Source organism: Meriones unguiculatus, chromosome 11 (genome assembly GCF_030254825.1).
Source record: "Meriones unguiculatus strain TT.TT164.6M chromosome 11, Bangor_MerUng_6.1, whole genome shotgun sequence".
In the NCBI taxonomy this organism is placed as follows: Eukaryota; Metazoa; Chordata; class Mammalia; order Rodentia; family Muridae; genus Meriones; species Meriones unguiculatus.
The window spans coordinates 98,684,292-98,711,620 of record NC_083359.1 but is presented as its reverse complement, the minus strand read 5'-3'; the positions used below and the strand labels follow the sequence as shown (position 1 = coordinate 98,711,620).

The 27,329-nt window shown below is 41.7% G+C and overlaps 1 protein-coding gene across 3 annotated transcripts in view; it reads left to right on the top strand.

Annotated features, from left to right (window-relative positions):
- Positions 1-27,329, top strand: part of Smyd3 (SET and MYND domain containing 3) — a 523,810-nt gene that overhangs the window by 157,012 nt on the left and 339,469 nt on the right. Inside the window, exon 1 of one of the 3 annotated variants that reach the window (XM_060364775.1) lies at positions 23,268-23,455. The exons of 1 other annotated variant lie outside the window; for it this stretch is intronic. The gene's annotated coding sequence lies outside the window, so the exon portion shown is untranslated. Of the gene's footprint in view, positions 1-23,267; positions 23,456-23,529; positions 23,549-27,329 lie in introns of those variants that run through there. One more of the 3 variants, XM_060364776.1, reaches the window with a different exon arrangement.

Here is a 27,329-nt window from a genome sequence, read left to right as displayed (position 1 = left end):
TTCTTTGTGGCTTATTTTTGTGAATGATTGCTTATGCCATGTGGTATGGAAGCAAACTGTCCTCACTTGCGTAGGTCAGTGATTTATGATAAGTCTCACTAAGTGAGCTCAGGCTAGCCTCAAACTTAGGCTTTTTCTGCCTCAGATTCCCCAGCACTGGGATTACAGTACGTGCCACTATGGCCAGGTAATAATGTGTTTAGACTTTCTCTTATCATCAGGTGAAGATTAAAATGGCCATTTTATACATAATTGTATATATCCCATAATTTATGTTGATGACATTTCTGTATTTATTGAATGTCATCTTTTGAAAACATTATGTCTTTACTCTAAGGGAGTAAACCTATTTTCTGAACTTACATTATCATTAAACCTTAAAATTCAATGACTATAAAGTAGCATTAAAGCAGCAGCAAAATTCATTAAATTTAAATTGCTTTTAAGTAAATTTTCAACCTTCTTAGATATACTCTTGAGTTATAATAGAAATGTCAAATAACATAAAATTCAAGACACTTCTAGTTCCATATTGAGCCTACAGAGTATTAAATATTAAATGTTAATTTATTTCATGCTACTGGGAGGTCACAATGATTCAGTGTTTAATGAAAAAAGATACAGTTACTTGATGGCTTTTCTACATTCTGTAACAACTGTGTTTGTTTATACCAATTAACAGGGTTTGTTTTGGTGAGCATATTTCAGTGTTATTAAGCCATATATGAAAATAGTTATTTTAGATAAATTCAACATCTGAAATTGGTAACTCTCAAAATTAAAATTTTTACCTCTTTTGTAAAATACAGACTTTTTTTAGTGAAGGAAATGAGGCAGTCATGATAGACATTAGACGTGGATGAATTGTACCTGGCAAATTTAAGAAAGGTAGTGAAATGTTCTAAATAATGAACCTGGAAAGAGAATATTGCCTTAAACAAGTGGAATACTGTTATGCCCAGTTCACGAACCCCAAAAGACCAGGAATAAATAGACTCCGCTATAAACACATGAGGTTTTTTAATTGTATATGCGTTCAAACATGGGACACAAACCTTCTGTGGAAACAGGAGATGAATGCAGCCCAGAGGTCTATGGGTGCAGAGTTTTTAAAGGGAAAAAAAAAATAAAAAAAATTAAAAAAAACGCAAGCAGGAACTTACATGCATTGGTATTACATGATTGGGTAAGGGAAATTGATTTTTGAAATGATTGGCCCATTTTGGGCGCCAAGACTACATGGCGGGGAAAGAATGCAGTAAGGCTAGTTCTTCCCTTCAGGGCAAGACATGTCTCCTCCTAGCTAGCCTTTCAAACAATACCCACTGATTTTTAAGTCTTTGGTCTTTCAATATGAATTAGAAACCTTTAGAGTGCATCTGTTTTTGTTTTATATTTTAGAGTCACTGAGGTTATATGTTTTAATGTGTATGAGCTGGCGTGAATTATTTATACCCGTGTACTTTGGCTGTTTAAATATGTAAAATGAGGGTCTGGAGAGATGGCTCAGTGAGGACCAGGGTTCAGCTCCCAGCACCCACGTGGCAGCTCACAACTGTCTGTAACTTCTGGTCCAGGGGCTCCTGTATCCTCACACAGATACACATGCAGTCAAAACAACAACGCACATAAGATGAACAAATAACACATCAAATGCATAAAATGGATTTAATGACAGTCCGTATTGAACAGCATTCCTTGAGTTGTGCCTGGCGGCTAGCTCACGCCATGTGTTAGCTTGCATCAGTCTGTGTGGTGAGAGGGGTTAGTTGGAAGATGGGCAGATCCTCACTGTCGCTTGCAGCAGCACTGTGCTGGCGGACAGGGTAGTGCTCCAGTCAGGAAGCGACTCTCCTGGAAGGGGCTTTGCACCCGTCATTTACCCTTGAATGTGCAGAGATGCTCTTACTTGAAGTCATCTCCGCCACTTTCCTCTATCAGAAAATGAAGTCATCCTCGATCCTCCTGTGCAGTGTCTTTATCCTGTCCCAATAACCCAGCTCCACCAGACCCACAGCACACTTCCACTCCAGCCCTGACACCCTCCTCCCACCAGGTCTGTGTGGATTCCGTCTGTTGGTTTTGTCTGTGTTCATCATATCTGAGTCAACTCTCAAATCCATACATACAGTTTCATGTAGAAAATTTTCTTTTGAATTCTCAAAGTATTTGTTGTGTACTTTAACTTTGATTGCTTAATTAGACACAAGGTCTCCGTAGCTCAGGCTGGCCTGGATCTGTGCAGCTCAGGCTGGCCCCAGACTTAGTTTCCTCAGTGTCTCCAGTGCTAGGATCACAGCAAAAACCACCTCTCCTGCTGCGTGTTTATCTTTTAAAGAGCTGAAGTTTGGTAGTTGACTTCAAGTCTTCATTTTGATTGATTGGTGCGTTAAAGTTCGTGTCATTGGAACGTGCTTGCCCTTTAAATGTTTGGTTTAGGACAGTTGTAGTTACAGTCTAGCATGCCCTCCTCATCTTTCAACCATATACTTTTTTGTTTCTTTCTTGTCTTGTTTGAGAGAATTCTAGATGCACAAAGTCGTCTCGGGAAATGGAGCCTGAGTCTGCCATCTGGGCAGTGTCCTCACCCGTTGTGATGTCCTAGGAATGCTGTCATTGACCGGCCGCGCTCGCCACATTTACTGTCACATACACATACAATGGCACCTTCTGTCTTGCTGTGAGTTTACCTGTTGAGCCTGGTGAAGATTTGCTCTCGTGAAATCAAGCTCTCGCTCAGGAGCTGCAAACACCCTGCATGTTCACCCCTGGCTTGTGCGAATTGTCTGAGCTGAGTTTGATGGCTTCAAATGCACTAAAATCGTATTCTGGGCTCATTTGTTTTCTTCAGGCCGATACAGTATGACAACTAAATTTGTCAAGTGGAAGTTGAAGATGTGAGTATTGGACTATGAAAATGAAGTTTCTGAGAAGCCACAGTCATCATAGAGTGAGAAAAACGGGGTAGTGTTCCAAGTGTGCGTGAGACAACAGCTTAGAATTAGCGTCAAGGCCGAGGAAGACAGGAACATACAGAAGTCGTTTTGAATTTTAGATTTCACGATGAGATTTTTGAGACAGTTTCTGTGGTACGTGACAGGAAAAGAGGAGAGAGAATTGCATTTGAATTCATTCTGCAATTAGAATTACGAATGAACTCAAGGATCTAATTGTGTCACAGATAACATGAAGGCTGCCTGGGGAGAATGCTCACAGTAGACCAGAGGCAAGATTTGTGTAAAAGGGCAAGTGTGTGTGTGTGTGTGTTTCTAACTAGTAAGCTCATAGAATTTTCTGTTTCTTTAAGAAACAGTGCAGTGGGCAGTATAACTATATATATATTTTTTTAACTGGTAAGCCAAATAAGTTTTGGTACAGAGTTTCTTCTTTTTTAAGGAGAAAGAGGAACCCTGTTTTGTAGATGGCTATCATGCTGTGGCCCAATTATCAAATATAATTTAAATGAAATTTTTTATGGAGCCTACTTTTGGAAACATTTTATCCCAGAAATTAAAACATAAAATAACCCCAACAGCAGCTGTATAGGGTTTTATACCAGGCAATTTCCATGAATTAAAACCTAGAATAATTAAGTTTGGGGGCTAATTTGTGTCTTTTCTGTGTTCTCTATACAGGATTGGATAATGCTGTCATTGCCACTAATTTATTTGCGCTTTACAGTCCTTATGTCTTGCTCATGGTTTTATTTGAACTTCAGGAAAACACCTCAAAGCAGCAGGAGGTCAGAGACGCACAGCTCACCCAGGGGTCACACTAGGGATTTCAGAGTCAGGCCACGAGCCCTCTCCTTAGGACGTTCGGGGCAGGAGACCCTGGTGAAGCACAGAGCACATTTGATGCAGGCCAGAACCGCTTACATACCGAGCACAGCCAATGCTGGAGGATGTGACACACACAAAGTCTTGTTTCAGTCTCACGCAGAAAAGGTGTCTTTTCGGGAGACCAGACACATAGACTAGACGGAACTGAAGCTCAGTTTTTACACACACACACACACACACACACACACACACACACACACACACACAGTCTGAATTTGGAAATGTTCCAGGTTAGCAATAAAAACAAATTCAAGATGGTCTAGAAAAATTTAAAATCTTGTAAAAATCTTTTCAGAATGAAACTTTTTTTTTTTTTTTTTTTGTCTGCCTTATATTGTGTCAGGGATGCAGCTTCATTGCATAGTTTCCGTGTGTACTCAGGACCAGTATGGACAAAATTGTTCGATGATCTGTTTTCATCTTTTGGGCGCCAGCCCTATCTTGGCTGTTCGTTAGTTTTGTGAGACAGCTCACCCCTAGCACCTCATCCAGACCCATCTCCCATCCCCCAGTTCCAAGCTACTCAGGGAAAAGCCCTTTCTTTCCCATGAACTAACTATCTGAGGTGAGGCACAGGCTTTGACTCATCAGACTGAATGTCTCTGCACAGCTTTGGGTTTCCCATCTTGAGGGGAGGGCTCCTGGCAGGGGACAGATAAGCCAGAATCTGCGTTCTTCTCCTTCACGAACCGCTGAAGTGCTGGTGTTTCCTCGTGTCACCTGCCCAGTCTAGATAGCAGCTGGCCAGCTTGTACCCTTGTACTTTTAGAAAGATGACAAAAAAAAACAAAACAACAAAACAAAACCAAAACAAACAACCAAACCAAAACCATAATCAAAATAAAATCCTACAAAAATCCCAAACTCACTAGATGAATTAGTTTTGTGTGAAGGTAATAGATAGCTCTTCGCTACAAATAAAAGAGCTACTCCATTCTGGTGTTGTTCAGGAAGCATTTTTCCAAGCAAAAGGTCATGCATTTTATCAAAGTAATGAAACTTGAGTTTTAACCATTGTTTTGCCTGTAGCGTGAGAAGCTTGAGATCTGGTCCAGAGGTCTTTCCTCCCACGCTGCTCGTGTACTTTGAAATGCCATTTCCTACTTGAGGCTAGCATGGGGCGATTTGTTACACTGAGCAGGTAATTTCTCAGTGTGGTTCCTTCGGGCTTTATTGCAAAGCCATCTGACACAGCTGATGGCTGGAGCAGCAGCATTCAGATCGGGAGCCACCCGAGTTTACACCCGTAGCCTGCAGGCCTAAGGAGGAAGCTGTTCGCAAGCACCATTTGGCCTGATAGTTGATTTAGTAATGCAGTGCGTGATCTTTGTAGTCTGGTATTGATACGCAATCAAAAGATCCACTACTGTTTTCACTGGGGGAAGAAAAGGTTGAATTACAGAAACAAATCTAGATGTGTTTACTTCCATATAGGGTAGTACGATACCTAAAAGTAAAGGTTGGAATTGGGGAACCCTAGGTCCGAATTTTCTCTAAAACTTGAGATGAGGCGTCTTCTTCGTGCCTTTGTTGTATACCTTTAAAGGGAAGATGCTAAACCCAGCAGCTTTGTGGAACTAATATACATAGTAAATAAAATCATGGGTGCACCATTAATCTATGTGACAGGGTACCCAACAATTGACATTCTTCTTTGCATTTCTTATAATGCGTTTATGAATATTGGGGTTCCAGCTTCACTGGCCATAACAAATGTGTGTGTGTATAATGCAGAATATAAGCATCAATTCTTTATAAGTTATATGCTGGATCTTTGGCACTTAATCTAATGACCCTAATTTGGATGAGAGCCTTTTCTACCTTAACAAGGGCTCAGACTACTCAAATAGACACAATGAGGCTGTCTTGAGGAAGAATATATTCCTATCCCACATATAAGCTCGCTTGCATAGCTAGAGTAGTATCCAGCTCAGTGCCATCTTATTTTCATGCCGCAGGTTATATTTTCTGTGTTCAGTACAATATTTAAAATGACCCATTTTTTTTTTTTTTACTTCTGCTAGCTCTTACATGTGAATATGCCATTTGCAATATCTTTGTAATGCCAGACTTTTTAACACAGATAACAATGTTTGTCGTTATTATAGGCTAAATGGTTATAAGCTAAGCAAGTACATTTTGGGGGTGAACTATGTGTCGTGGAGATGAGGGGATCTGCCTCTTTCGTTGACTCAGTGTTGCCTTTTCGGGTCCACATCTCATTAATTGCAGTCTTGGTTTGAGTCTTTACTGGTATGTTCATTTGGAGCTTGCTCCTCTGACGTTTGTACTGCTGTGTGTGCCAACATCAAGAGACAACTTTATAAAAATAACAGCACCTCTTTACCTACCCTGCCCCACCTCTGCTCAGTGCTCCAGTGAGTGTCAGATCCTGATTTGTTGTCTTTTTATAATACATACTCTTTCAGTTATTGGGAAAATAAATCCTTTGTTTTCAAATCACGTTTCTCTCCTGAGTCAGAATAGCTCATCAATATTAATGCTCTGAGTTGAATGAGAATCCCAAACCACTGCGTAATTCATCCTGGGCACAGGTGGTGACATGTTCTTAAGAAGGTGAAGGTCCTAAGCCCCTTAGGTTATTACACGGAGACCCTCCTCTAATTATGTAGCCATTTGGTATCTGCATATCTGAAAAGATTGCTCTTCACTTTAGTCTGGTCCCTTGTATTTGATGCGTCGTCAAGTTATCTTGTTATTGGTGAAGCCAGGGCCTTCATCTCTTTTCTCATTTGCACAATAAATTGGTAACGCGGTAGCTTGCCTGTCACCTCCACTCTTCAGGTTTGTTCTTTGCTAACGTTTCTGCCTTCATAATCTCTGGGTTGCTTCTTGTTCCCTTTCGCATTCGGTCAGTGGTTGGGTAAAGGTGGCCTGCATCTCCCAGACTCCGTGGCCACATACTTGCTGGGGGCAAGTCTTTGTCCTAAATTATGAATCTTGCCATCAGGAATAATGGCATAATCTGAAAAGTAGCGACCAGTTTGTGTGTATGTGTGTGTATTTTTATATCTCCCTCTATCTTTCTTTTTCTCCTTCCTTTCCTTGTGGTTCCAGTAATGGGTTCATTAAATAGGCCTTTGGCATATGTAGCTTTCCATGTGTTACAGACTCATTTACAAAGATCCAGGACATAAAATATTGTAGGGAAGTAACTGCTGTCAGTCCAGGAGGATCTATCCTAATTTATATGAAAAATGTCACTGAAACTTTGAAGAGGTTTCAGTTAAAAAAAAAATGTTGAGCATGTCAGTCCCACGGTCGGCTGCAGTCAACCCAGAGTCTGGTGTCCATGAGGTTTGGTTGAAAAAGTAAGTTGCTTTTCTTTGAAAATGGGGATAGATACTTCAGACTCGGCAAAAACACTGTATTGTGGATCTATCTTACATTAAACTCAGAAAATCAAAGCAAAATTGTGCTCCTGGGATGGTAATGGCTTATGTTGGTATCATGACCTTTAACCTCGGTAGCAGAGGTTCCTCTTTCCACGCACAGGGGCCATGGCCACACTCACCTTGTGTGTGCTAATTAAGAAACCTTGTGTTGAAAGTTCAGAGACCGATTCTGCCTAGCTTCAAACCAGCGGAAATCAGTATGCTAGACTGAGAACCTTTTATAGGATCAGAGGAATTCTCTTAGCCAAAATCTGCGGACCAGCTACATTCTTCAGAACGTTGTTTACATGTGACGAGTTTCCCAGTGTCTTTTCTCTGTGTCTCTGTACAAATTTATTCATTCTAGCATATTCCATTTGTTCTTAGTTTATATTCCTATTTTCAAACCGTGTTTTGTTTGTAGATAAAACTGGAAGGAAAAAGAAAAGTTAGATGCTTCCAAATTCCCTCAGGAACTTTACACAGTCCAGCTTCCTTGTGGGTTTGACCAGAAAGGAATGAGAAATGTATGAAAATGAGAAACATTATGATTCTTGAAAGGCAGGCTGCCTCATGGAGATGAGCTCACTGCCCACCCCAATCGCAGAATTAAAGAAAACGGAAACTTCAGCATTTTGAAAAGCATGCAGGTGTCATTATTTCAGGAATAATGGGGAGACACAGTCCATGTAAGCCCAACTTCTGATGCTATGGGAGTTTTCTCCCATATGGAAAACTGCTATGCTGCTCCGCAAACGATCTGAGTGTTTGTCGTAGGCACCAGAAAACAGTGGAATACTCCAGGAGAGTAATACTGGGAATGCTTCCTGTCCTTTCTCTGCGGCACTGGAATGTACAAAGAAAAAAGAATGATGAGTTCATCTGCAGAAGGCCCACTCTAAGGCTGTGTGTTTTATGTTTGGCGCAACACACCCACGCGGCATCTTCCCTGTCAGATGGAATGAGTGAGGCCCACATCACGGTAGCAGGGAAACCATTTTGTCCTTAATAGTAATGTGTTTCAAAACACCATATGAAGTGACTATGGTGTATGCCAGCAATGCTTTCAGTCTTCTGTTTCGCCTGCATTACACATCCTATTTATAAGGTAGCTTTTCCCAAAACAAATGCGGAAAATGATCTGGAGGATGAAGGCTCTTTTTCAGTTTCACCAGCAAAAGCCTCCTTCTCTCCCGTGGCTTGAATCAGCATTTCAGATCTTAAAAGTTGGAAGGTGGAGATCATTCAGGGGATGGTATGGAAGCGGGGCTCCTCAGGAAGGGAGAGGATACAGTGGACTGCGCGCAGGTGTGTGGGTTCCTCAGAGTCCAGCAAAAGGAGCACCGTGCTTTGTGACCATATTCTCACGTGGAAGGAGATGATAATGAAATACTTAAAAAAGTAAATCAAATCAGCAGGCACTATTTTGATAAATCCTTTCTTCCTTTTCTTTCTTTCTTTCTTTCTTTCTTTCTTTCTTTCTTTCTTTCTTTCTTTCTCTCTCTCTCTCTCTCCTTCCTTCCTTCCTTCCTTCCTTCCTTCCTTCCTTCCTTCCTTCCTTCCTTCCTTCCTTCCTTCCTTCTTTCTTTTTTTCTTTTTATTGGCATCAACCCTGGGCCTAAACCCCAAGGCTAAGCAGCATTGTCATGATGTGTTCAGTGTGTGGTCACGGGGACATGTTGTTATAAATCTGACTACCACTCCCATGTACGTAGGAAGGGTTGGACTTCAGCTTATTTTCAGATTTGTTTGGCACCTGACTGGCTGACTGTTCATGTACCTTTAAAAAAGTGTGTTGTGTCTTTAAGGAAGAAAAAAAAAACATTAAAAAATATGTGTATGTTTTACCTAGCTTTAAGAAAAGTTCACAAAGTCTAAAGTGTTCTTTGTTAGCACATGACTGTTCTGTCAAAGTTTTTCTTACACTGCTGTAAGTAAAACAATTAAGGGACCTATATATATATATACATAAATCAAGATTTACACTGATTCCAGCCAGCTGTAGCAGAATATGGGGCCATGATCTAACTGAGGTTAAAATGCTCTTTTGTTTCTATATACTCATATGAGAGATCCTAAACATTTCTTCATTCATTGTCAGTTAAATGAATGGGAAAGGTCTCTTGGCATTTAAAAAAAAAAAGTCAGTTTTGGGGCGGCGAGATAGTTCAGTGCGTAAGAGCGTTGGGTAGTCTCCCAGAGGGCATACATCATGGCTCACAGCTGTCTGTACAACTCATTCCAGGGTATCCAGCACCCTCTTCTGACCTCTGCAGACATTAGGCATGTGCACGGTACACACCCAAGACATAAAGTAAAATAAATAAATCTAAAAGCTTTTGTAGTTATAACACTTACTGTAAATATTTGTAAAAAAGAGAGAATGTTCAGAGCCAAGAGAATGAGAGGGAGTGATTTGCTTGGCTTCTTCAGGGACAAAAATGTCTGTCTCTGACAACTCTAGATGTCTCTAATTAATTATCTAATTAAATAACTTTTTTTTTTTGGTGTGTACGGATCTGTGTGTACCTGTGCATCTGTGTTGGGGTATATAAGCACATTCCTATGTGTGCAAATGGGAGCAGAGGTCAGCTTTGATTTTTGCTCCTCAGGAATGCCACTGTTTTTGTAAATAGAAAATATGGGTGTTAGGTTATATACTGTTATTATTAGCCCTATGATTCACAAATAATAAGACACAGACACCTGTTAGATTTTATAATTGCCTTATTTACCTTGGGCCAGGCAGATATTTCACCTACGCTGGCTCAGTAACCTCACCATCCATCTCCCAGCCCCTATCCAACTTAACCATCCTCATTTGGTCTACCTTCCATCCATAATCCCATGGTACTTGCTTGTATTCTTCATCTGGGCCTTTTCATGCCCTTACTGGAGTCCTTCCTTTTGGCCCACATGGTTTTTCTTCACACTAACCCATCATAGCTTTCTCCTTCCTCCTCTCTTCCCACCGCTCTGTCTCCTCTGATTCTCCTGTCCTCTCCAAGCCTGGGAACCTTAGCTACGCCTACCCCATTCTGCCCTGTTAGGTACTGGCTGTTTAATCAACCAATCAGCTATGTCTTAGGCGGGTTTACAAAACAAGGATAGGTGTAACCAGATCTTGAGGGCCACCAACACCCACCAGACTAACCTTCAACATGCCACCTACCTTATCTTTTCAGAAAGTGAGTCTCTGTGGCCTAGCAGTTATCAAGTAGGCTGGTCTCGCTGGCCAGCAGGCTCCGGGGCTTCACCAGTGTGCTCTCCCAGGGCTAGGATTACACGTGTGTGTGCCTGTGCCCAGCTGTTTTAAGTGGATTAAAAAAATTAACTTCAGCTCCTTCTGCTTGTATGGCAAGTACTTTGCCAAGTGAACCATCTCTTCTATAAGCTCTGACGTCGTGTGTCTGTGTTTTTGTGTGTTTGTGCATGTGCACAGGTTTTACTTTAGTTAGTATGTTCTCTAATATGTTGAAGGATAACATTCTTTAATAGTTAATATAAACTTAAAATATATTCTTAAATATAAATAAACTTAAATGCATTCGAAGTAATGCATTTTTATGCAGCGTATCCTTACATATACATCAATTTACATTGTTTTTCTTCACACCCTCCCTCACTTTCCGCCTTCACCTTTGTCCCCGTGCCTTCCTCTGGCAATCTGCTCCTTCTCCCAAGTAGTTCCCCTTTCCGATTTCATGTTAACGTATTCTTGTGCCAGTAACATTCTCTGGAAGGATGAGGAGAGCCTTCCTGTATTTAAGACTTGTGTAGTATAACTGGTCCTCAGGCTGCTAGAGGGTTATGCCTGAGCTGATGCAGAGGGCACAGAAGATGGGGAGCAAGTGTCAGGGTCCTTAAATGGATTACAGTAGAGGAGTGAAAACAAACATAAGCATAAACCGCAGCCCCCTGAGATGTGTGTGGTAGCAGACATGTATTAGATGCAGAAGTAAACGAGAAGACTGTCATTTTCTCTCAGGGCGGAGAGGAAAGGGTTCTGTAAGAGGCCCCGCCCACACTGCCCTTGACGTTTCCGTAGACACGGAAGTGCTGTGGACCGGCATAGTCTGTGGACCGACATGGCGATGTGGTTGCGGCTGGAGTTCTTCCAGATCGTGCAGGGACACAATACAAATTAATTAGTTTGATGAAAACCAATTTTTTTTTTCCTGTGAGTGCGCATACTTCAGTTAAAAGATTGAATCCATGCACAGTTGATAAATACAGAGATGATACTGAGGTAATGTGACAACCTCTTTGTTTATAGGTGATATGTATTTTTTCTTGACACATGAACTTAATGGTTTTTGTCTAAGGTGGTAGCAGCTGAGGGTACCCCAGCCAGGTGGAGGAACACAGAAACACAGTGGGGAGCCTGAGATCCTGGTACCAACCCTAGTTGCCACTTGCTTCCTTTTATCTCCAGTTCCTGCCAGTTTATTAACTTTCTGTTGCTATAACAAATATCCCCAGACAATCTGTTTATAAAGAGAAAAGGCTGATTTTTTTTTTCCCTCAGAGTTTTGGAGACTTTGGTTCACAATCAGTTTTTCCCGTTGTTTAATTTTTTATTTTCTGTTATTTCGTTGCATGTCTGTGTGCACATGTGGCGGTTAGAGAACAGCGTGCGGGAGTTGGTTCTCTCCTTCCATCATCCGGGTCTCAGAGCCTGAGCTCAGGCTGTCAGGCTTGCTGGCAAGGGTCTACGCCGGCTGGGCCATCTTGCTGACTGGTCTCATTGCTTCTACCTCTCGAAGAGACAATGCATGATCAGGGTTGTGTGGTGAGGTAAAACCATTCACCCCATGGCTTCTAGGGAACGAAAGGAGGAAGAAGATAACAGGCTCTCACAACTGCTTTTGAGGACACACCCCTAACACCCTCACCACACCCACTCCCAATGTTATATCCACTTTTCCCTGTTTGGCAGTAGTGTGCCACAGACTGAGGACCATGCTGATGATATACAGGCTTTGAGGAGGACATTACAGACCCAAATGACAGCAAGCACTTTCTGTATTTCCAAAGGACTTTCTAGATACTTTTCTCAGCATTTTTTTATAGTCCCTCCACCTCTACTTTTAAAAGGATACGTGTGTTTTGCCGTTTTTAGTTTCTATTGTCCGTTACTGGGTATGGACCCTGGGTCTTCATTCGTTTTAATCAAGAGAGCTACCATGAAGCCCCAGCTGCAAAGTTTTGGCCATGTATCATTTACTGTAAACACAATGGTGGTCATCAGCTGTACTTCTTTATCAAGAACTTAATACATTTCAGTGACCCTGATATCTTTATTAAGATCTATAAGGTCTTGATTTTGGTCTTGGACAGGACTTGGGTATTCTGTATGATGTCATAGTCCACGGGATTGCACATGTCCAGTTATGACAGCCCTGTGCTCTAGCCTGCAGAATCCTGTTTTTTTGTCATGATGAAATGTTTTATACGTTGCTTCCATTTCCAGTGTTCTAGCAAAAACAAAAAGCAAAAACAACAACAACAACAACAAAAAACCCCATGTTGCTATTAAGATTTAAGCTTATATGTTAGGTAAGAAGCTTCAACGCTTTGTTAAGCTTCTGAGTGGCTTACGGCTCCTGCTCTGGATTGGGCAGCAGTAGAGTGAGCTGGGCACACACGGCATGTCTGAGCCCCTTGTGTCACCCAAGCCTTCTTTCCCAGAATCCTCTATTTAACTCTATTTAAGAAGTTAACAATTTCTCAGGAGAAAAACCTAAGTCAACGGTCTGGGACAACAGAATGAGGCATGTGCAAACCAGGGAGGGGTCGCCTTGCTCGTAAGTGGCACAGCCGTGAGTCTAACATCATCTGTGTGCCCGAGGAACTGAGCGCCGAGCATGGGTGTTCTAGCTCTGTTTTCTTGATAGTAACTCATAGAAACACAGGATGGGCCTCATCATATGGCTAGAAGGCAGTGCTTTACGCACTTTCACGGAGAACCATTCTTCAGGTCTGGTGGACTAGAAAGGCTTACAGGAAGTAAGCAGGAAGTCGCTTATTACTTAGGACACTGCAATTGCAATGGGGAAAGTCAGGTTCACTCTTGTTTTCTTTTATGCCCCATATACTTAGGGCGCATCTATTGTTAAGATGCTTATGGCTTTTTGTCTGTTTTGTTTTTTCTTTCCCACCTGAGTTGTTCAAAAGACCTCCTGTTTTGGCACTAAGAAATTGGAATTTGAATGCAAAGAAATATGGCTGTGGTGAGATGTGTTTCAAGAGCCTGTCATCATTTTCCATCCCTCCGGCCACTCTGCTTTCTCCTGTTAAACTGGAATGGCATCCCAGGTTTTCCATAAAGGTTTTGCTTCTGTTTAAATGAAGCACATGAAACATTTTCTAGTTTCAAATCACGTAGCTATGAAGGCTTATTACATACATTTAACTGATTTATGTCATTCTATATTCTGCTCTATATTTTTATGGCATGCCATGGCTTATTTATCGTTGGCTACTGAAGCAGTCCTTACCATGCAGGTTAATGCGGTATTTTCCTATATGAAATATCTCAAGTTACTGAAATCCGTAAGGCACACACAGCGGTTTGGACTGGCCAGCGTCTGTGGCCGTGTGTGCAGGAGTGTGTCCCTCTGTTCCATGTGTGTTCCGTAAAGGGCCTGCTGCTGCTCTCTGCTTCATTGTAATTCACGCTGCATCCAGTGTTACTGGAAAACTAATGAAAACGCTGAGGCTACCAGGCTTTATTTTACTGTGAGAATCCTCGGTGGTTACAGTGTGATGTACCACCTAATTCTCTTGATGGAGCTTTTTTTCTTAATGGTGATTTTTATTTTCAGTCTAGTGACCCATTTTGTCCGTTAATCCTCTAGCCACTGAGTAAGTTCCACGTCACAATGAAAAGCACCTCACGTTTACTGTAAAGCTACATCATCTGTGAACCGCAGTGAGCACGTGTGTGCATGAACACTCATACTCTCAGTGGCATTTAGAACCGTGGCCTTTTGGTCAACATCTGAGACAGTCGAAGGCTGGAGTAAGAGCAATTGCACACACAAACGCTGTTTCTTCTGGAATATCTCAGCGCTAGGAATGTTGCCATAGCAAAATTTAGGCTAAATTCAATACAACCTGCTTGGTGCTCCCAAGGAAAAACTAAGGATTTTAATGTCACTCCTTCCCCTCTCCATTAGATTTCTTCTCCTTGACACAAAATAAACATTGGTCTTACCCTTCCTTTTGGAAAAAAAAAAATTGATTTGCTGTGGCAGGTTGATGGCATTAGACCCGGGACGTCATCCGTACAGATTTGTATCCTCCACAGCGATTGTCATTCATGCCGTGCTTTGTGAGTGAAGTGGTGTATCTGATGAGCAACCCCGGCCCCCGATGATGAGGCTGTGCTGATGTGTGTGGGTGTCATCCCTGGTACACTGGGCAACGGCTCCTGATCCTGTTTTGATTTTCCCCCTCGTGATTTTAAAGAGTGCAATGATTTCTGTTCTCTGTGTGTCAGCGGCAGGATGTGTGTACATTTCAGCAGCCACCAGAAACTGATTTTTGATGTGGAGTTTATAGCCAGTGTGTGCAGACAGTGGCACAGCTGCATTTGGGACGTCACGTTTTCCCCAAAGCAGGGACACGTGGATTTCTCACATGCACCTATCATGGTGCTGATGCTGACTGTCCTGTGACCGCATGAGCAGCTTTCTGGACAGTATTTCCGTAGCGCCTTCTATGCATGTGCAGCAGATTAAAAATCAAAACCAGCTAAGCAGAGTGGCAAGTGCCTGAAGTCTCAGGAGGCTGAGGCAGGAGGATTGTGAGCTTGAGACCAGCCCAAGGACCTTAGTAAAAGCCCTGCATCAACAGTTACAAAGAAAGAGGAGATAGACGGCTGGGCCTCTAGAGCTCAGAAGCAGACAATTGCCTAGTATGCCGTGGGTTCTGTCTCTAGCAGTGTGTGTGATTGAGCATGTGCATGTGTGTAACACACACACACATACACACTCAAAAACAAAAACGAAGAAAGAAAAATAAAAGCTAAAAACAAAAACAATAACCCGATAGAAAGAAATATTCCTGCATATCAGTTCTGCTGTAAATAATCCATAGTTGAAAAAAACTGGGAGTATCAGGGATTGTTATTTCAGCCTGTAGATAGTGTCACAGATGGACACAGGTGCCACAGCCCAGGATTTGTGTAAAAAACCTAGTGGGTTAATTGGATATATAATCAACATTAAATAATAGTGTCAAATAAAATATATCATTCACTGATTGTTTTCCCCCACAATGTGTGGTTACTTTGTAATAGTCATTGGTGAAATTCGCTCCAGTTCTCATGTAAATTAAATAAATGCATAGTATGTGACCTCATGCTTAACTTGTCTTTATGTAAACTAAAGAAAAGTGTTTAATTCTTTCAAATTGGTTCTTTCCCAGTGTGCTTCTTGGGAAAGGGGTCGTTATACCAAGTTAATGAAAGGCTGTGGGATTCACTTATGACTCACTTAGGAGCTCAGGTCAATATGAGGCAGCTGAGGTGGGGCTTGCACAGGCCGTTTACTTGCCTTTTGTTCTCTGTCAGGTCACTGACCAGAGCACTCACACGAATGGAAACCGCCCTCACAGTTTGATTAGGAGAGCACATTCACAGACATCTATTTTAGGTGGGAGCAATCTTTCTGGACCAAATTGAGAGCCAGAGTGTGAAAAAGACAAGAGAAACATGTTACAGATTATTCTGTTAAATGGCTGGGTCACGGGCTGTTTTTGTTATTGGGAGTATTTAGAAGAACATCTTCATAATGATGAAACTCTCTACTTCCTACTAGCTGGACCCTTAAATCCATTTTCCTTTTTTTCTACTGCAAGGCATCACTCGTCGTCTTGGAATATTTATACGATGCTGCTCATTTGTACATGTTCATGAGAGCAAAGCATATAGTTGTTCTAGTCCCTGTTCTATTGCTAAGCTGAGGCACCATAAGCATCACTTATGAAAAGAAAGCATTCAACGGGGGGCCCTGCTTATAGTTTCAGAGGGTGAATCATTGTCCTTTTGGGGAGCATGTTGGCAGGTAGGTTGGCATGGGCTGCAGCAATTTCTGAGAGCTTATACCTGGTCTGCAAGCGATTTACAGGCAAAGAGAAAGACAGGACCTGGCACGGACTTTTGAAGCCTCAAAGCCAGTGACATCCCTCCTAATCCTTCTTAAACAGAACCAAATGGGAGTGAGGCAGTCAAATATATGAGCCTATTCTCATTCAAACCTTGTGTGACTCTAACCCTCCCTTAAAATGCTCAATTATATTGGAAAGAAACTACCACAGGTTTTGAACCAAAGATAATTTAATAGTTCCTCTAACGTCTACGGTGCCCATAAGCTGTGCGCCACCGCTACCACCATCCGAAGTAGCCTTTTGTGTTCTTTGATAGGGTTAAGGTCCACACTGTTTTCCCCTCCATTTTGCTCTCCTAGTCCTCTGGCTTTTCAGTGGGCAACTACTGGATCTTTTGAAATCTGAATTTGGTCGCGCATGTGCTTGTCTTACTTCCTTCGTGCTCTCATTGCACTTAGAATAAAATGTAACCTCCTCATCTCTTCAGCACTCGCCTTTCTCTGCCTTACAATCCATCTCATGCCGTCACCGTACCTCAGCTATGTCAGACTTCCTTCTGGCCCTTTGACGTACTTCGTTCACTGGCCCCCTGGAATTGCCAGTTCCTCTGCTTTGGAAATGTGGGTATGAAGGTCCCAGAAAGATAAAGCCCTCTACCCTGCAGGTTGAAAGAGTTCCCAATTGCATCGCCATTATATTCCCTTTGAAGAACTTAGTATTTTATTTTAAAAGTGTTGCTTATGTATTCGTCAGTTTGGTTGTTATGTCTCAGCAGTATGAGAAGAAAGCTGTCTTGTACATTCTGGTAGCTGTGTACAAAACTATCCTTTGTTATTAATGAGAGGTGTTTGAAAGAATGATTTGAAAATAAAATGTTTTAACGTGTCTCACAGATGAGAAGTATGTAAAACCAAAATAAAATTTCAGCTTACAATCAAAACTAATTTTGAAAAACTACTCAAGTGTTATGACATAATTGAATTCATCCAAATGAAATCATAGAATTTATCAATTCTAATATATTAAAGATACCGGAGTTTTCTTAGTCCTAAAGGAAAATTCAAAATATATTCTTCCCCCCATCTCTGTGAGTTTCAGAAGAAACAAAGCAAAGGCACAAGGCCCCTAAAGTAACACTAAGGAGATGCTGGCAGGTCTGTCAGAGAAGCCAGGGCCATTGATGTTCTGTGACTCTGCTACCTTCTTCTGAACACCCACAAAATGACAGAGTGAACAAATACTTTTAAATATACCCTCTTCAGGGAGGAGATGCCAGGCCAGGAAACTAAAATTGTGGAGTTTTGAAGGGGTTTGAAATTTTTCAGGAGGCTGGGACTTTGTAGTTGGCTTGAGAACACCCACCTTTACCTTCCTGCAGCAACCCATTGTCCTTCTGCCCCATGTGACTGGTGGTTGTCCATGGCCAGTGCCTTGGCAGCAAGAGACACTTTCTTCTATTGACTCCTGTTTTCTTCCTCTGCCAGGAACCAGAGAAGTTGTGTAGAGTGCTTCTTTTTTTATCCTCCAGGGCAGAGTCTACAAAGCACTAATGTTAGGAAAAGGAAGCCAGGAACACAACCGGTGTAAATAAAAGTTGTAGAGCCCAAGTCCAGTGGATTTATCTATAAAACAAGTCTCTTGCCTAATACCCAGGGGAGCATTGTGGAAGAGGGGTTGGAAAGAATGTAAGATCCAGAGGGTCATGGAGCCCCACACAGTCTCACCAACATGACTACCTGATCATGAGCTGAAGAGGGACAGCAGCTGACATGAGCTGAAGAAGGACAGCAGCTGACACGGCAAGCTGGGTGGGGAAAGCGCAGGAAGCCTCAGCCCTACTCAGGCAACTGAAGCATGTCAAGTGAAAGCAGGAGAAACTGTCTTCCCCAGGGAAGAACACACACTAACTGTTTATCCAGGACCAAGTGGTCAGCCTTGATAGCAAACATACAAGTCACACTATAAAAACTGAAAAGGTTGTTTAGGAATATATATATATATATATATATATATATATGCATACATATACATACATTTAAGAATTATTAATGAGAAAAGTGATCATGAACTTGAAGGAGAGCATGGAGGTTTATATGGAAGGATTTGGGAGGAGGAAAGGGAAGGGAGAAATGATATAATTAAATAACAATATTAAAAAGAAAATAAAAAGGAAAAAGCCATGGGCGAATACAAAGGATAGTCTGTGAGATGCAGTATGTGGTCTAGCTACGTAGGGAAGCTCCCCGGACAGTAGGTAGAGATTAGATGTTAACACAGCCAAGGTCACCACTGTAGGGAGCCATTCCTTCCTCTAGGTAATAGACCACACGTCAGGCTGCTTTCAGGATGCCCTGGTGCCAAAGTGTGGTGTTCACAGCTTGGAGTTCTTTGCAGCCTGTAATTTATATGGATGTTTGGATTGTAAACTGGACCCTAAATTTGATTCATCCTTGAATATTTTTGAAGGGAGTAATGAAAATTTTGTTTATTCTTGTCAACTGGGACTTGATTAATTAAGCAAACTCATAGTCATTAAGAACCTACTCTTTGACTAATATTCTATTCTGATAAATTTTTTTGTATTTTATAAATATCTCATGGAATGTTGTGAGTGAAGTTTTTTTTTTAAAAAATCTATTTACAAATGAGATAGAAACTCTGAGAAATCCATATATTTGCTTAGAAATATGCTACTAATAAGACACAGTGGTCCAAACCCCAGGTTTGATTTCTGAATTTGGTCTATTTCTTACCACATGGAGTCTATGTTGCATTCTTTCTCTATGATAAACTCAACAATACAAATGAATAATTTTTACTTTCTGAAATGGAGAATCAGATAAATATCAACATGATACCTATTCATATTCCAATCCCAGTATGATCACCGTGCGTAGGAATTAACATAAACAATGTGTTGTTTTGGTTGGCTTTTGTTTATTGAGTGGTTTTGAATTCGTGCTATGTTGCTGTGGCAATTTCTCTCTCCAGCAGTGAATGTTTTAATTATTCGCTAGGCTCCTTGTGGCTGTGTTTGGGTTTCTTTGAGATTTCATTTTACACCCTTCCAATTGTTGGCAAATATTCATCATGTAGCAGACCTACCCATCTGTTCTGCTACCAGACCAGACATCACAACAGTCAAAACAGCAGATCAGCCTCTGCCATGAGTGATGATGAGGCAGGGTAACAGAATGAAAGCGAGAGCTGAAATGACAGATGTGGAAGTAGGTGCAGGTTGAACCTCACAAGTCTAAAATTCTCTCGAGCCTAGGCCTTTCTGAGTACTCAAAGAGATCCAAAGATTCATATTTTGGACGGTTTCGGGTATTTATTTATTTTGAACTAAGGGTTTTCTATGTAGCCCAGGCTGGCCTCAGACTTGCGGCAATCCTTTTCCCTCAGCTGTGGCAACAAAGTGTGTATCACATCTGGTCCCCAGATTTTAAATTTAAAATATGTACAACTTAAAAAAAGTCTATGCAAAACTCTCTGTATCTGAAAAAAAAAATATCCCAAATATGAGAGACTTCTAGCCTCAAGCATTTCAGATTATAGATAATTATTCTACATGGGTATCAGCTTGGGAACATGTAGCGTTTCATCTGGGAAAGGAAAGGCTGAGGATATTTACAGATGCCATGAGACTTGGAATTGAGTAAGTGGTGAGAGAAAAACCAGCAGACAGACAGACTGACAAACCAACAAACTCCACTGAGTTAGCTGAAGCCTGGTTTATGGCACAGATAAACATGACATCCAGGCATCCAAGGATGATGGCTGATGATGCTTGGGGATGGAGGGCTATTTGAGGTGCCTGGTCCTTCACCTCCTCTTATCCTCTATTATTTGAAGCACGTAGGTATTTTGCTGCCATGTTCCCGGAAGCGTGTCATTTCTCTTTCTGAAATGTGTGTGCCGCCGCAGTGCTACAGTAGCTTTATGGCTAGTGTAACTGCCTCTGTGGTGGTGGAGGTGCACCAAGCTTTTAAAGAAAACTCTTCCACACCCTGACCACTGCTCTCCTCCAGGTAACACATAAAGCCGATAGATAAAAGTTTCTGTGAGCTCCGCCGTCTTCCAAATGCAGCATTTCCACATTTCACTTCTTCTTCTTTCTTCACTTTTGTGAAGTGACAGCTGCTGTTAGTTCTTTGGATTTCTTTGCAGTTTTTCATGTATGGATTGGCATTTGGTTTATATTGGTATGGTTTTAATTTTATGTAGATCGAGCCATTTTGTTCTCCCTGCCCCCATTTTGTTAGCCTTTGGCCCAGCACTGAGATTTTTTTTTCCCCCATGGTGAAGCATCTAGATGCAGTTCATTCTGCTTCATTGCTGCCATGTTTTCTCGACCAGTGTTTATCCAGGATGAGTTTGCTGTTTATTCTTTTGGGTGACAAGAGCATCAACAGTCCTAGGTCCTTCTTACTGTGAAATTTTGCTCTGAGGTTTGGTTGAGTGTGCTGTACTTTGGGACGCTAATTCACAGTTGTTTGGATTCACTGCTTGTAGTCTCTGGGAGTCTCAATTCTATGTAGGAATTTGTTTTCAGATGTCCCTGTCTGGGGAACGTCCAGGCTTCCTCTCTGGTGTTAAACCTCATGTTGGCAAGCTTGAAGCTGGCGCCCTCACGTTAGTTACGTCTCCAGTGATCGTACATCTCCAGGAGAGGTGTGTACATGGAGAGGTTGGAGGGAAGGAGGCAAAATGATGGAATTGTATTTTACTTTACAATATATACTTTATTTATTTTAGAAACACAAGAAGGGGAGACCTGTAGCCTGACAGAGCAGAGCCAGTTAGCTTTTGGACTTCTTTGCAGCAATGAACTCTAAGTCTTGACTGTGTCCTGCTTGGCCCTGAGGCATGAAGATAAGGCTGAAAGATTAGACTCAGTGATCTAAGTAATTTATGGTTGAAAACAAAAGGATAAAGATCTTTCTCTTAAATGCAAAACTAACTCAATGTTTCTACTCATTACTGATGACTTTCATTAGAGCTTTGATGAATTTACTATTGTGTGACATTTTTAAGATGCCTCATAATTTAAAAAAATATAGTGCTGTTGAATAACAATAAGTGTTGAGTAAAAAAAATGAAACGATGCTGCTTTTTGATAATCTCAAAGTAATTTATGTATTTAAATACGTGCGTGAAATCCTGCATTTGTATTTTTTCTTTGTCATTGACTTCCCAGTAGCTCAGTCGGATTTTTAAATATTTATGTTTTATATTTTCCTGCACCTGTCCCATGACAATACTCATAGACCGTGCAAACAAAGAGGTATGAGTGCTGGGCTTGTGAAACCATTTTATTACTGTCCGGATCCCCTTTGGAAATGAAGCTGCTTTTTCAGATGCTGTTTGGACATGCTATATAGCAGTAGTCAGTAATTGTACAGATTATCATCATAAGCTTCTCTTCCACATACATATGGCTTTTGTGCTGGTAACTGGAATCATTGCATCTTAATTTGAATGAGAAAAAAATAGTCAGCAAAAACATTTTAAGAGAGGTGAAAATATTTTTAAAAAGAAAATAAATGAACCATATCTGTGAATTTAAATTCACTACAAAGCGGGAAAATGGCATAGCTAATCGAATGCATATGCACTTCTGTACCATTGTTAATGTATACACATCAGGTGATGTGATCTCACACCGAATAAGTCTTTTAAAAATTAGAGTATTTCCTTCTGGCTTGAGACCTTGGATGAGAAATGAAATGGATTCCAGGATACTTCTCTTGGCTCTTTCGGTCTCATTGCTCTCACATCTTGGTGTTATGATGACCCTGTTTCCATTAGACTAACACTGTCACTTCTCAGGAAGAGAAAAAAAAACAAGTTTGATGGATTTTGAGACAGTAACTGAAAGATTAAGCCTTAGCGGTCTTCTCTGCTGGTGTCAGAACACAGCTTTTGTTGATACACGGCACCTAAAGCCTGGTTCTGGTAGCCAGGTCAGGAGGGCACCTGGTGGTAGTTCAGAAGATGAACGGTTTTAGAAACATTGTCTTGAAAGAAGTGGATTACTGTGTTCAGGGAGAGAAACCAGCAGGACTATGTGCAGCATTTTTAATTCACTGCGTTAATTCACTCTAACACAGGCTGGGTTAGAGCTGTGCTTTATTTGAAGCCAGTGGCCATTACAGACACTGAGATGATCCTAGGCATCATGGGAAGAACACTGGCTGCAGTAGGTGGACCCTTAGAATATATCTGCCTGGGGCTCATCTTGGCGTTTGGACAGGGTCACTGTTTTGGTCTGGATGTACAGTGTATATATAGTGGAGGCTGGGGACCAAGTCGGGAGGATGACGGGGCCCTGGCTGTTTATTTCTGCCTCTCAGCTCTGTCTGCAGAGGTGGTTTGGATGAAAGTAGCCCCCATAGCTCGCATGTCTGCATACTTGGTCCCCAGCGGGTGGAACTATTTGGGAAGGAGCAAGAGGTATGGCCTTCTTTGAGGTGTGTCACCGGGGCAGGCTTTGAGATTTTAAAAGGCTCTCGCCATGCCCAGTGTTCTCTGACTCCTGTTCTTTGGCTCAAGAGCGAGCCGTCTGCTGCTGCTTCACCGGGCTACCTCTGTGCCCTCATTCCGCCATTTATTTGTAGGAACCTTTCTACCCAAGAGAGAGCAGGGTCGCTTTTCACTTGACCTTTATGCCACCCAGTAGCGTTTGCAATAGCGGATGGTCAGTAAATATGAAAAACGAGCATCACATGATATCTACGTTAGTAACTTTTAACTTGCTAACTAACCTTACATATACCTAAAAGTACCAACCCTATTGGAGCAGGCCACATGGGTAGTGTTAATTATCAACATGACAGAATCCAGACTCCTCTGGGAGGTTGGCCTCTGCGGATGCCTCTGGAGATGACCCGTGGCTGAGGTAAGTGAGAAGAAAACATCCTCCCACTGAATGTGATGTCATTTCCTGGGACAAGCACGGAAGGGAAGCCGAGCAGCAGTAAGCATTTGTCACCCCTTCCGAATGTGAGCGAGGTATGGCTGGGAATGTGAGTGAGGTATGGCCGGGCACCGCAAGCTTCTGTGTCTACGCTTCCCCGCCGTGGTGGACTAGACTCTTGTCCTGTAAGTGAGTGCAGGCCTTAAGTTTTCTTGGGCCTGCAGTGGCAGGAAAGGGAACTGAGACCTACTCTTTCAAGTTCTCGAGTCCTAATTTATGTGAGTGAAGCATTCTATATGAAAACATATTGTCGCACCATATTTAAAGCTTGTCTCCTTCCCCCTTTTCAGTTTTCCTTTCCTTTTACCGCTGAGTGAACATTGCTATTTTCTGTGTGCTTCTGTCATTGGCATCAAAATATTTATCTTTTAAATATTTTCTGTCTGTAAGAATTATATATTGTGACATTATTGGAGTCGTTACATTATTCAGTAGTTTCGGTATTGGTAAGAATTGACCAAGCCAGGAGAGTTAACAAAGATCAGGTGGGTATTAAGCATGTTTCTGAAAATCATTGGCTTTTTGTGTTTCATGACAGCCTCTTGTAAATCTGCATGCAGAATGATAATTCACGCTAACAGCGTTCATGTCCCATGAGGTGCTAGAAATCAGTTCTAAAATGGCAGAATGAAAGAGTGCCTCGCAGATAAAGTCAATGAGCTGTCAAAGACTTTTTCTTCATCAAACACATCCGGAAGCACTCTGTGCTATTCTAGACTCTCTCTAACCTTCTTTCTAGGATTCTTTTTTTTTTTTTTTTTTTTTTAACCAGGAGAAAAATTAACAAACATATGCGGTCAAACAGAAGGTGCTTGCCATAGTACCTTGGAGCGATGTTTCAGTCACCAGGAAAATGGTGAAAGGGAAACCCAGCATTGATTGCTGTTGCTAGGCAACATCTTTTGCAGCAGATGTACCCGGGACAGTGGCGCTGTCTCCCAGCACAACCACACAGGATAAAAAGCAGTATAGTGCTGTGATGTTTCAGAGAAGCTGGGATCAGCCCCATACTTCCTCTTCCGCCTTGGTTCCCTTTGACACATACTTGAGAAGTTAATATCACATTTGCCAAATATGTAGACAGTGAGAACTTGGGAGCCCTTTGGGCATTTTTAGAGTGGCATGAATGGATTCATTGAGCCAACTCTAAAGGAATCAAGTTTGTTTTTTTTTCCCAAGTAATTTTTAATTTTGCTGTGCGTTCCTGTGCTCTTTCACTCATTTATCCATGCATGTACCCACAGCTGCATGTCTGTACTGCTGACAGAATGACAATGCATCATTTTATGTATTGTAAGTGTGATGAAGGAGCCATTGTGTCAGTGCAGACATTTTGTAAAGACAGGCCTCTTGCCTTCCTCTGAGCTTTTGGGGTACATGGGACTGTCCTGGGCAGTGAGCCTCTTGCCCCCAGTCTGGAAGGTAATTCATGAGTATGCATTGTGTATATGCTCCCTGAGTCATTCTGATAGTAGAAGAGGCATCCTTGAGAAATACTGAAGTAGCTATCAGTGACAGTTTTGTCAATGTCACTTGTCAGTTTCAAGTCATTCCTGGAGAAACCACTTGCTGCAGAGTTCAGTCAGTGCCGACCACTGCAGCCTCTTCATGCTGGAATTGTTGTTGAGGTGAATGAAGCAGGTCAGTTCATCTTCCTTCTAGAACTTGGTCTCTGACTGTCTCTTGAGGAATTTGAAGAGCAGCATCACCACTTGGTACTCAATCGCCTGAAGAACTATAAATACACAGAAGCCTGTCAACCACCATCCATGTTTATACAGGAAGATCCTGAAGATGGACATTTTAGCCTTCTTGACCTTGAAGAACCAACCAGTGATCCAAGAAGTAAAGCAGCAAGTACCCGAATCCACCTCTTCTGTGTTGTTTTAAACTTCAAATCTCATAACACGGCATTTCAGTGGTCTCTGTACTGTGACTCTAAGCAAGTTTTTAATAAGCCTGTAAGCTTATAAAATGTTGGGGTAATTATTGCCTATTATTCTTTAATAGATAATTCTTTTCTGCTTTCTCCAGTCATTTATGCTTGGAATCCCTGATTTGGTTAGTGCACGTTAAGATCTTGGCCTTCGCTAGGCGTGGTGGTACATGCCTGTACTCCCAGCACTTGGGAAGGCAGAGGCAGGTGGATCTCTGTGAGTTCGATGCCAGTGTGCTCTACAGAGCAAGTCCAAGACAGCCAAGGCTACACAGAGAAACCCTGTCTCAAAAATCAAAAAACAAAAACAAAACAAAAAGATAACAAAGAAACAAAGACCTTGACTTCTCCTGGGTACAGGTTAATGTATGGCTCTTATTAGTTTGTCTAGTTCTTTACCGTTCATTTATCAAGATAAATGACTTTTAGATGATGCATTCATTTAAGTCTGTTCAGAAGTTGCTAAGGTTTGCAATTTATCACACAGTCGTTTCTGATCTTGTTTGTTGTCCCTGACTAGAGTGATGTTCATTGAATATGTATTGAAGACTATGGAAAATCATGTTGCACTAAAAGCATTAGCAATAAGTGTGTTCGAGGAGGCTGAAATAGTTGCTGGTAATCAATCGTAAAGCTTATTTTATGTGTTTGGTAATGGAGACATTTCATTATTTATAATTTTTAAATTACTTCCATTTTGAAATTAGCCACCCTCGTTTCAGTCCGTGTGCAGCAGTGAAATAATATATTTTCTGAATCTATATCATCCTGTACGGTTTGACCTTTGGCTAGATCCAGCAGTAAAGATCAGGATGAGTTATGCTGTAGTGGAAAGGGGTTTTACGTTGCTCCATGCGTGGTGTTGTGCCGTCACACGTGCTGTGTAATATTATTAATTCACTTGAATCATAATGAGCTAAGAAAAAAAAAAACCCATACGCTGGTTTTGGCTAATGCATCCTTGGATGTAATACCTGAATAGTTTTGCATGAGCAGCCATGCAAGGCGGACTGCAGCCCAATTGCCTGCGGGCAGCAGAGCATATTTCTGCATGTGTGCTCTCTCTGTGTGTGTAGGTGACTCGTCAATCCTAGCAGTGTTCTTCTCTTTATTTAGGAGTTAAGTATTTAGAATGTAAGAAACAGTGAACATTTGAAGAGTTACTACTAAACCTCTCAAATAGTAGGAAGGCACAAATGACTCTGAAACCTGATCACCAGCAGCTTGCTGGCGAGAATGGAGCTGTGTGCATGTCTCCGCTCATGTGGGCCCAGCGGTATGTATGTCCACACAGCAGCGAATCCTTGACAATGTCCTCCACCGTGCCGGGATAGTGAGTACGTCTCAGTCTTAGTCACATGGCCGGGGCCTTTGGTTCACTCTCTGTCTAATTTCCTGGCATGTAACGACTCATGTAGTAGATACACTATGACCGTAACGCGTTGGAGAGAGGGAGACTTGGCTTCCAGTGAGCCTGTGAGGTAGAGATAACTGCCATCCTAAAATCATTCACGTAACACATAAATTCGCTTTAGAGAGTTGAAGCATTTCTGAAAGTTTCTTAGTGCTAGAAAACCAGCTTCCCGTCATAGTTTCTCTGTAGTGCTAGGCAGATACCTATATGGGAAAAATTTCCGACAGCCAGGGGGCCATCTAAGAATGCTTCTAATCTATTCAGATTTTTACATAGCATTAGTTTTATAGAGAAAGGAAGTTTTTCTACTAAAACATCTCGTGTGGAGGATTGAGTGACGCTGGGATCACCGGGGAAGTTCTGAGTGTGTAGCTCCTCCTAGGAGCCAGTGTTTGGGGGAGAATACAGTTTCAGCTGGGGCTACCTGGCTGATTTGAGGCTAGCAGTGACTTATTAGCCAGCCTAGTGCAACTGTGGATCATTCATATTGGAAAACTTGAAAGTTAAATGTTCCTTACTTTGCAAGTTAAGCGCTCAGCTTCCTGATTTTATTAGTATGTTCGGATGTTTCAGAAGATCGTTTAGATTTTGCTGCGATGGGTTTTGCAAGCCCGTAGTCCCAGCTTCTTCAGAGGCTGAGGCAGGAGCA